Here is a 9,446-nt window from a genome sequence, read left to right on the forward strand (position 1 = left end):
ACTATTTGTAAAAGAGAGTTAGCATTTATAATGCCAATGAAATGTCAGCCATGCTGACCAGTAGCAAGGTAGGTCTTCCAGTTTATTTATGGATAATTGAAGTCCCCAGTAGAAAGGTGTTGCATTTAATGGGGCTTTTAGCTTATTTGTTAAGATAGCTATTGTGCCCGGAAGGGGACATAGAGGGTGTTCTATAACAAGCTACAAAGTGGTAAATAGTCTTTTTTTCTGATGTATTTGGCATCTAGGAGTTCAAACGTGGTATCTTGAGGAACCTATCGTGAGGTGATGATATCCTTGACAAATACTGATATTCTCTCATAATTACCAGTAGGTCTGAAGATGTAATAAGCACTATACCGAGAAATAGTGAGAATGCTTTCATTGCTCTGAAACCATGTCCTTGTATCTACACATAATAGGTTCATAGGACGTTACTAGCCTAGGATCTTTACAAGCCTAGTCATGTTATGCCCGTGTTCCCTAATTGACCTTGGTTAGATGGTTATTTGCAGAATGAGTCTATGATCAGCAGTAAATGTCCCTGAGAAAAAATGTGTCAACTGAGCCAGGCAGGAGTTGAACCTACAGTCTTCTGATCCATAGTCAGATGTGTTACCCATTGCACCACTGGTCCTGGAGCCTCAAGTTTTGGCATATTTTGTTAGGACAACTAGCTCTAAATAGAGCCACATTAGTGCATTTTAAATTAAAATTTACTAGGTTGAAATGTCCATTAGATGGATTCTTCCTACAAAAAGTCACTCTGGAGGTTATCAAAGGCTTTAGTCAAAATGCAAAAGCCTTGGCAGGAAAGGTATATATCATCCAAGGCCAAGTAGTAAGACTGTTAAGCCATCTCATCCTAAACTACTACTTACAGGATTATCCTAGAATGACACTTGCTACATAGCCAATTATTAAAGCTAATTATCTTGTCTTTGAATCCTGGAATCATTCTAGAGCATTCTAGGAGATGACAAAATACCACTCAAGACCAATGTCACTCCTGCCTCAGACACATGAATAAAATGTCCAGTGTAATCCATCTGCATGTCTCTCTGGAATAATTACTAGTGCAGTTATTTAGATTTACAGAGTTTGGGAAGGATGACATTGACATTTACAGGTGCATGTGTGAACGGGCTCTGTTCGGTTACAGCAGATAAATAAATCTCATTATCATTTGTTGCAAGTTTCAGACTTACTCCTTCCTGCATGGCTATCCAGTATCTGGTGCAGGGACTGGGCTGCCCAGAAGGAGAAGACTTGATGTTAGAATACAGGGAAATGACCAGGAGGTGCTGATCATTAGGGATGATTTTCTCTGCACCTTCGGAGGAGAGTAATATTTCTTGTAGGACAACAGTGAGCTGAAGAGTTTTTCCCCCTAAATTCTTTTTATTTTTATTGGGAATTTCATATCATATAGCTACAAGTACCTTCTATAAAGAAATCTCCTTGTTTACTTGTTAAATAACAGTTGCTTCTTAATTTGCAGCTTAAAACTCCATCAGATAGGTTATATGCCCCATCTCCTCACCCCAATGTTGATTTCATATACAGCACTTCTAACACTCTCCATCTAAGAACTGTGTCACTACATTGTAGTCTGAGAATCAACCCCAGTTATAGAACACCTGATATCCTATCCTCTTTCTACGCCTTTCAATAGGCCATGAAGTCAAATAAAAATATCTCTTCCCTTTTCACCAACTTTGTCTTGTGTCATAGCTGTCCTTTTTTCCTCACCTTTCTTGTCTTACTTCAGTAAGTTGATTAGGCAGTCAGTCCCCCAATATTTCATTCTCATTTCTTATTTCTCATCTTCCTCTCTTCTCCTTTTCTCATTAATACTATGACCTTCTGCAGTCACTGAACTTTTGGCCTCATGTCCTTCCATTGCCTTGCTACTTAATGCTTCACCCACCCTGCCACTATCATCAGGTTGAACTTAATCTCCAGTGCCCACTCGCATATCTCTGTATATATATATATATATATATATATATATATATATATATATATATATATATATATATATATATATATATATATATATATATATATATATATATATATATATATATATATATGTATATATATATATATATATATATATATATATATATATATATATATATATACCCTAAACATAACCACCATGTCTCCCCAAAGCTGGTGTTTATTTTATTTTATTTGTTTTCCATGTCAGAGCACTGATCTCCATGGACCTTTAAGTTTGTTAGCTTTCCCCACCTTTAATGGCTCTGCTCATATTCCCTTAATTTTTCCACAATACAATCACATATGCACATTGCCTGCTTCCTCCACCAAACATCTCCAACACATATATGCATGCTTAGAGTCTTTAGTTGAACCAAAATTATATACTAACTCAGCACCCTGTTTTGCAAATATCCCAGTTGTTCTAATCTTCTCAGTAAAGCTAATCTTCCATGCCTCCATCTACACTGTCCTCCATCCATATATAATTCTGTCCTACCCAGAATCCCTTATTCTCTTAATTTCTGCCTTACTTTCTGTTCATTAGATTATTGTGTACTTTCCGTATCTGAGCTTTCTCTTTATTAGCATTATGTCTCTTTTAAACGCTTTCCTCCTGATGTCTTTGTCTCTTATCTCATCCATTCTTCTGCATTATAAACCAATATATCTCTTCATATCATATCCAAGCTTAACTCTCATACCCACAGATCTGTCCTGCCTCATTAAACTCCCTAAAGATTCCTCTACAAACCCTGTTTATAAATGTCCCTCCACCTGGTAACCTATGTTCTGTCTGCCTCAGCAACAAAGGCCTATTGCATGATCCTAGTTCTGCCATGCCATTTCTAATATATTTACACCTTTAGCTCCACTGCCTAAATCTAGCTCAGATTTTAATTTCATGCACTTCTTTATCCATGTTTTTTATACACTGTCAATAGTCTTGATATTCCCTTAGTTTGTTCCATCGCCAGCCCTTTCACCTCTCCTTCCTCTGATCTTCTCAGTCACTGACTCGTGTTAACTGATGCCCATACCTCTTAACTTCTTTGCTCAATAATTTTGGACAAAGCCAAAAATAATGGGGACCAAAGGCCCAAAATCAAGGACAATTTTCTAATTCAGTTATGAAGGTAATAGAATAACAGGTTTTACATAACCGTGTATTTTCTGAACAATAAGAAATATGAAACTCGAATGTCTGGCATTATGGACTCACTGTAGTTCTCAGTGCTTTACCAGACAATCAAAAAATTATGAAGGGCAGGACAAACACATGAGACAAAGCCAGGTACAGTCTGCAAAATTAAGGACAGTTGAGAGGCATACTAATGCTACATATCAATTTAAATCCAGTATCCCCTATCCACCTTCCTATTTATTAGCTCTTAACTTACCTTTGTTCATGCTCATACCTTGCCACTTCCTTCTACTTCAATATTCAGCTATTGCAAATCTTCTGCACATCCCTTGGTGCTGCCCAAACATACTTTTGCTGATAGAGCACAAAGTGGAAAACCATAGCCTTTATAAACTCTGTCTTCACAGTCAGTGACCTCACACTGTCTCCAATAAACCAGCTCCGTACTTAATGATACCATTCTTGCCAATTGTTTTGTTTGATTTTTCTTACCATGGGCTAGATCTTAATCTCTAAGAACTTATTCCATGTACCTGGTACTGGAAATGCCCCCAAACACACCCATCCTTATCCCTCATTAGCAGCATCTTATTTCAGGGGATGAAAATTAAGCCTAGTCTTAAGGATCTGCAAAATCCCACAAATAGCTTATCAACACCTTTGATAACAGCATGCAGTCACTAACAAATACCATAAAGCTGCTTCTACGCTCTTCTTTCCCCAAGTCCTGCAAATAATTATAAATTCTCTGAGCTAACACCTCTATCCCCTCAAACACAAGCTTGGAGAAAGCTGACAACTTTGTCTCATTCCTTAAAGTTTAGACTATATACTGAACCCATCACTGCCCAACCTTCCTTTAACCTACATTGCACCACTGACTATATACCATTACCTGCTTGTACTATCTTTCTCTTCCCATCCTCATGAGCTGTGTAACATTAATTTTTTTACAGGTTAAAAAGCATTTGCTAATTTGAGCATTCGCTCTAATGACCTGTAACCATATGACCTGTAGCCACACACACACACACACACACACACACACACACACACACACACACACACACACACACACACACACACACACACACACACACACACACACACACACACACACACATATAAACATATATATCAGCAAACTGCTTCTAAATCTTCCTCACCTCACATTCTTGCCTTGTGCTGATGACGTGGTACTGTAGTGTTCAAATAAATCCCTCACAGCTTTTCAAAGCTGATATAATCTGTTTCCATTCATTAGAAGTCACCTTAATGTCACATGATTTCTTATTGACTAGTTTATAGGCCATTTTGGGCTAATTTCTATCTCTTTCATTTCCCTGCTGTAAAAACCGCGTTTGTACGGTTTTGCACGTCCAGGCAGCACCAGTTAGCTAGGGCTAAATTATTCCCGGCTCCACCAAGTCTCCTCTTCAGTTTTTCCCCTTGAAAGTAGTCTTACTCTCAACCTAAGCACTTAAAAAGCATCCTACAGTCCAGTACTTGCTCAGATCTGATAGCAAGCACTAATATACCCCGACACTTGATTGCCCAGCAGGGCAAGGCTCATTATTCACCCATCACCAACCAAGTGACTAAGCAGCTCACCTACTATTCAGGCATGACCAAAGGGCAATTTCAGGTATACTCTCCAGTCCAGCTGGTGAACCTGGGTATCCTGAGGCAATGTTACAACTGCCTCATGTACACAGACAACCCTCTTCTCCTACCACAAAACATTAACATATGTGAGAGATGCAATTATATAGCTAAATTGGAGGCTAAGCTCTCTCCACCAAAGACTGGAACAGGCAGTCATGAGGAGAAGGTTAACACGTGCACCACACATTCAGCCTCACATAGACATACTAAACCAGCACTGGCAAAAAATACACATAAATACACAAAATCATATTTGGAGGCTCTAAATAAAAACTTGAAAAAGCATCAGAGACCTCCAAAGCAGACACCCAAAAAACCTGCACCTCCCGTCACAAACCAGACAACACATAAAACACAAAATCAGTGTGCTGCACAAACACAGCCCTTAAGGTGAAATAACATACCTAACACACTAGTAATAGGGAACTCTATGGTCAGGCACACTGATGTCCCACTCACTAGGCTGGACAAGGAGAAGGTTACTGTTAGCTGCCTGTCGGGAGCCAGACTCCGCCACATAACACAAGCACTCAGGTCACTCCAGAATAAGTACAAATATGACTCTGTCATTGTTCATGTTGGTGTGAATGACCTGAGACGTACCTCCTTGGACTACATGAAAAGAGACATGGAAGAGCTCTCTGATCATGTAGCCCAAGCGGGTATGACCCTGACCATGAGTAGTATCCTGCCATCACCAAGAATGATACCGCTGTATAAAGAAAAAATTATCAATTTCAACAATTGGCCAAGCTTCTGGTGTCATTCAAAGGGGATCCAGTGTCTGTCAGCCTGGGATGACATGCTCGACAAGCCTCATTGCTTCGCAAGAGATGGCTTGCACCTGTCACCCCTAGGCTTTCAAATAATGGCCAAGGCTCTTGCTGCCTCCATAGGGCCTTTTTTTAGGCAAGGCTCAAAAGTCAAACCCACCCTCGTAAACAGCACAAATAAAAAAATGAGGGTTATGCTACTTAACTCCAGGAGTTTAAATCTCAAAATGCACACATTCAAAGCACTCCTCAGTATGGAGAATGTCGACATCTGTGCAGTAACTGAAACCTGGTTCAAGGCTCCACAGAGCACCCCAGCACTACCAGTCTACAACTCATACCACACATTCCGGCCACAGAACATGGACCGAAACACAAAAGGAGGGGGTGTATCCATATTCATCAAGGATACCTACACCTCTAGGTTAGTGGCACAGCATGATACCTCTGAGATCATTCATGTGCAACTAACATCGGGCAAATCTGCAATGCAAATTGTGACCTGCTACAGATCGCCCTCCATGACCCAGGACCACCACTCCGCCTTTCTGAAGACACTGGAAAACATGAAGGTCCTACTGAACACCCTGATATTGGGTGATTTCAGTTACCCTAGCATTAACTGGGAAAACTACTCAAGTACAAACTCCCAGGTCCAGCGCTTCCTGAAATTTATCAACTCAAATGCCCTGGATCAGCTGGTAAACTCCCCTACCAGAGGTGAAAACATATTGGACCTGGTCATCACCAACAGGTGATCCGCACCGGAGGTCAACCCATCACTGGTTAGATCAGTCCATATACTAATCACTCTGGCTGTCCACACCACACCACGACCCCCAACCAAGGAAACCACAGTGAAAAACTTTTCTATAGCAAACTTCACCTTACTTAAGACAGAGGTGGTAAGTTTCACAGCTCCCACACTAAAGGATAACAGAGTCCACGATGTAGGAACCTTTACAAATGCACTCTATGAGTACCTACAAGGATGCATGGATCATGCCATCCCTAGCAAAATCAAGACTCACTCCCCTAAGAGAAGGAAACCAGTCTGGTGGACCCCTGCCATAAACAGGCTATACAATAGAAGGAGGAAACTAGTTCAGAAAAAAGCAAATCCCAAGAAGGAAAGACATCCCTGATCAGTATCAGTAAGAATCTAAGGTCTCTCATAAAATCATCCAAGGCTAACTTCGAAAGAAAAATAGCCAAGGATTTGAAAGATAACCACAAAGCCTTCTTTAACTATGTCAAGAATCTAAGTGGCAACTCACAGATATGCTCTGAGCTAGTGCAAAATAGCACAAAATATACTGAACCTACTGATATTGCCAACATCCTAGCAGATAGATTCAGTGCAAACTTCACCCCCCCCTCACCCCAAAAAGGGCCCAAAACAATACCGGAAAAGTGTAGTGTCCCAGAAATCACAGACGCACAGGTGAAAACAGCCCTTTCAAAAGCCAAAAGCACGGTGTCAATGGGGCCAGATGGTGTCCCAGGCTGTGTCTTGCACGAACTGCAGACCAAACTAACCCCCCACCTAAACACACTGTTCAACCTCAGCCTCTCCACAGGCTACATGTCCATAGAATGGCATACAGCAACGTTTATTCCGCTCCACAAAGGAGGGGCCACAACTGACCCTGGTAACTATCACCCCATAAGCCTGACTAGCCTGGTCTGCAAGGCTATGGAGCCCATCATCATGGAACTCATTAACAAAGACATTGGGAACCTACAAACACTTGACCCAACCCAGTTCGACTTTAAGTGCAGATCATGCCTACTAAATCTGGTTGACTTCTTCGAGACAGTCACCAAGACCATAGATGAGGTGAAGGTGGTTCACACAGCCTACCTTGAACTCGCTAAAGCTTTTGACACCATTCTCCACTCGGGAATTATAGAAAAACTCACCAGCTTGAACATAAACCCCTACATCAGGAGATGGGTTGCCAAATTGCTTACAGACAGAACTCACACAGTAAGAATAGCAGGCTCCAGGTCCGACTCTAAACCAGTCACAAGCGGTGTCCCACAAGGCTCGGTCCTGGGACCCCTACTTTTTAGCATATACTTCTCAGAAGTACAGGCAAACACAGGAGGACTATGGCTAACCAAGTTCACCGATGACTGCAAACTGGGAGCCATAATTGACTCTCCGGCTGACATGGACATTCTCTAAAAGGGCCTTACTGAGATGGACACCTGGTGTCAAAGTCATGGTCTCAAGCTAAATGCCAAAAAATGCATAGTCATCCTGTTTGGGAAAAACAAAACACCCATGAATTACCACAGAGGTGGCAGCCTCCTTTATACAGAAGAGGTAATAAGAGATCTAGGGACCAAGGTAGATAGTAATCTCTCCTTTGACAATCATACTGCCAAAGTAGTTAGGAAATCCTTCTATGTAGCCCATCTAATTACTAAAGGGTTTGCATCAAGAAATAAAGAGGTTATAGTGCTCCTCTGCTTGTCACTCATCAGACCCATCATAGACGACAATGCCCCATTTGGGATGTACCTCACAAGACACTTCCAACAGCTGGAAAGACCACAAAAGTACCTCACCAAGAGGATTACTGGCCTCAAACATATGTCCTATGCAGCCCGACTGGAAAAACTCCAGCTGTACTCAGTGGCATATCGCTTACTCAGAGGTGATCTCTGCCTGACTTACAAAGCCATTTCCAACTTAGAATTGATGGACATGCCCCACCTAAAGAAATCCAAGTCACTGCACGCCACTCGCTCTAGTGAGCTAAACCTCACCACAACAATAAATAGAACATGCTGGAGGGATAGATTCCTGTCACAGAGACGTCCCATGCTTTGGAACAAAATTCCTAACTACATTAGGCAGAGCCCCTCACTAACACTCTTCAAGAGAAACCTTGACGAGTGGATGGGTAACAGAAAATACACCCCTGGGATCACTTCATTGGCTCTTCTTGACAGAGACTCAGTTAATTAATCAATGGGGCAGCGAAAGCTGACACACTCTGGCTAGGCTTATAAATGCCCTCGGGCAGATAGTCTAGTACCTACCTATGAACCTATGATTTAAGGGGTCTGAAGCTCAGGAAGTAGGATTAGATGTGTCACGATTTTCTCTTGGCCATTAAAATACATTTTCATACTTAAAATCCAGGATATCCCTTTGTAACTTCTTCATTTTGGTTACAATGAGATGCTGTGCATATTATATTATAGCATGAAAGGCACACATTTGTTGTCAGGGGCTCAGATACAATGTTGTAATACGATCATACAGTTCATTAATACAGGTTAACAATTCATCCTCTAATGGCTTAAAAAACTTGTTCATTAATTTCATATAGCCAATACTTAACCTTAAATTCATTTCTTGGCATTGCCTCAAATGTTCAGGATACTTCTTGCTATACGTTGGCATTTTGAGTTTTCTCAGGTCCCTTGGTGCAATATCTTGTTTTTTCATTGGCTAAGCTTCTGGTGTCATTGTAAGGGGATCCAGTATCTGCCTGCTTGGGATGACATGGTCAACAGATCACGATGCTTTGCCACAGATGGCCTGCACCTGTTGCCCCTGGGATTCCAGATACTGGCTAAGGCTCTTGCTGCCCCTATAGTGCTTTTTTTAGGCAAGGTTCAAATAACAAATTCACCACCATAACAGGAACAGGCAAGCAAAAACTTAGGGTAATGCTACTCAATGCTAGAAGTCTAAATCTCAAAATGCATTCACTGGAGGCACTCCTTAAAATGGAGAACATAGATATCTGTGCAGTGACTGAGACCTGGTTCAAGGCTCCAGAGAGCACCCCTGCACTACCAGGCTATAACTTATACCACACTTTTCGGCCATGTAA

General features: G+C 41.3%; 1 non-coding gene across 1 annotated transcript; it reads right to left on the reverse strand.

Moving 5' to 3' along the window:
* Positions 1–564: 564 nt before the first annotated feature.
* On the reverse strand, positions 565–637 carry TRNAH-AUG. Its single transcript has one exon. It is a non-coding gene; the product is annotated as a tRNA-His (tRNA).
* Between the last annotated feature and the right edge of the window lie 8,809 nt (positions 638–9,446).

The sequence above is a fragment of the Protopterus annectens genome, chromosome 2.part2 (assembly GCF_019279795.1).
Source record: "Protopterus annectens isolate FY-2018-M chromosome 2.part2, PAN1.0, whole genome shotgun sequence".
Classification (NCBI taxonomy): Eukaryota; Metazoa; Chordata; order Ceratodontiformes; family Protopteridae; genus Protopterus; species Protopterus annectens.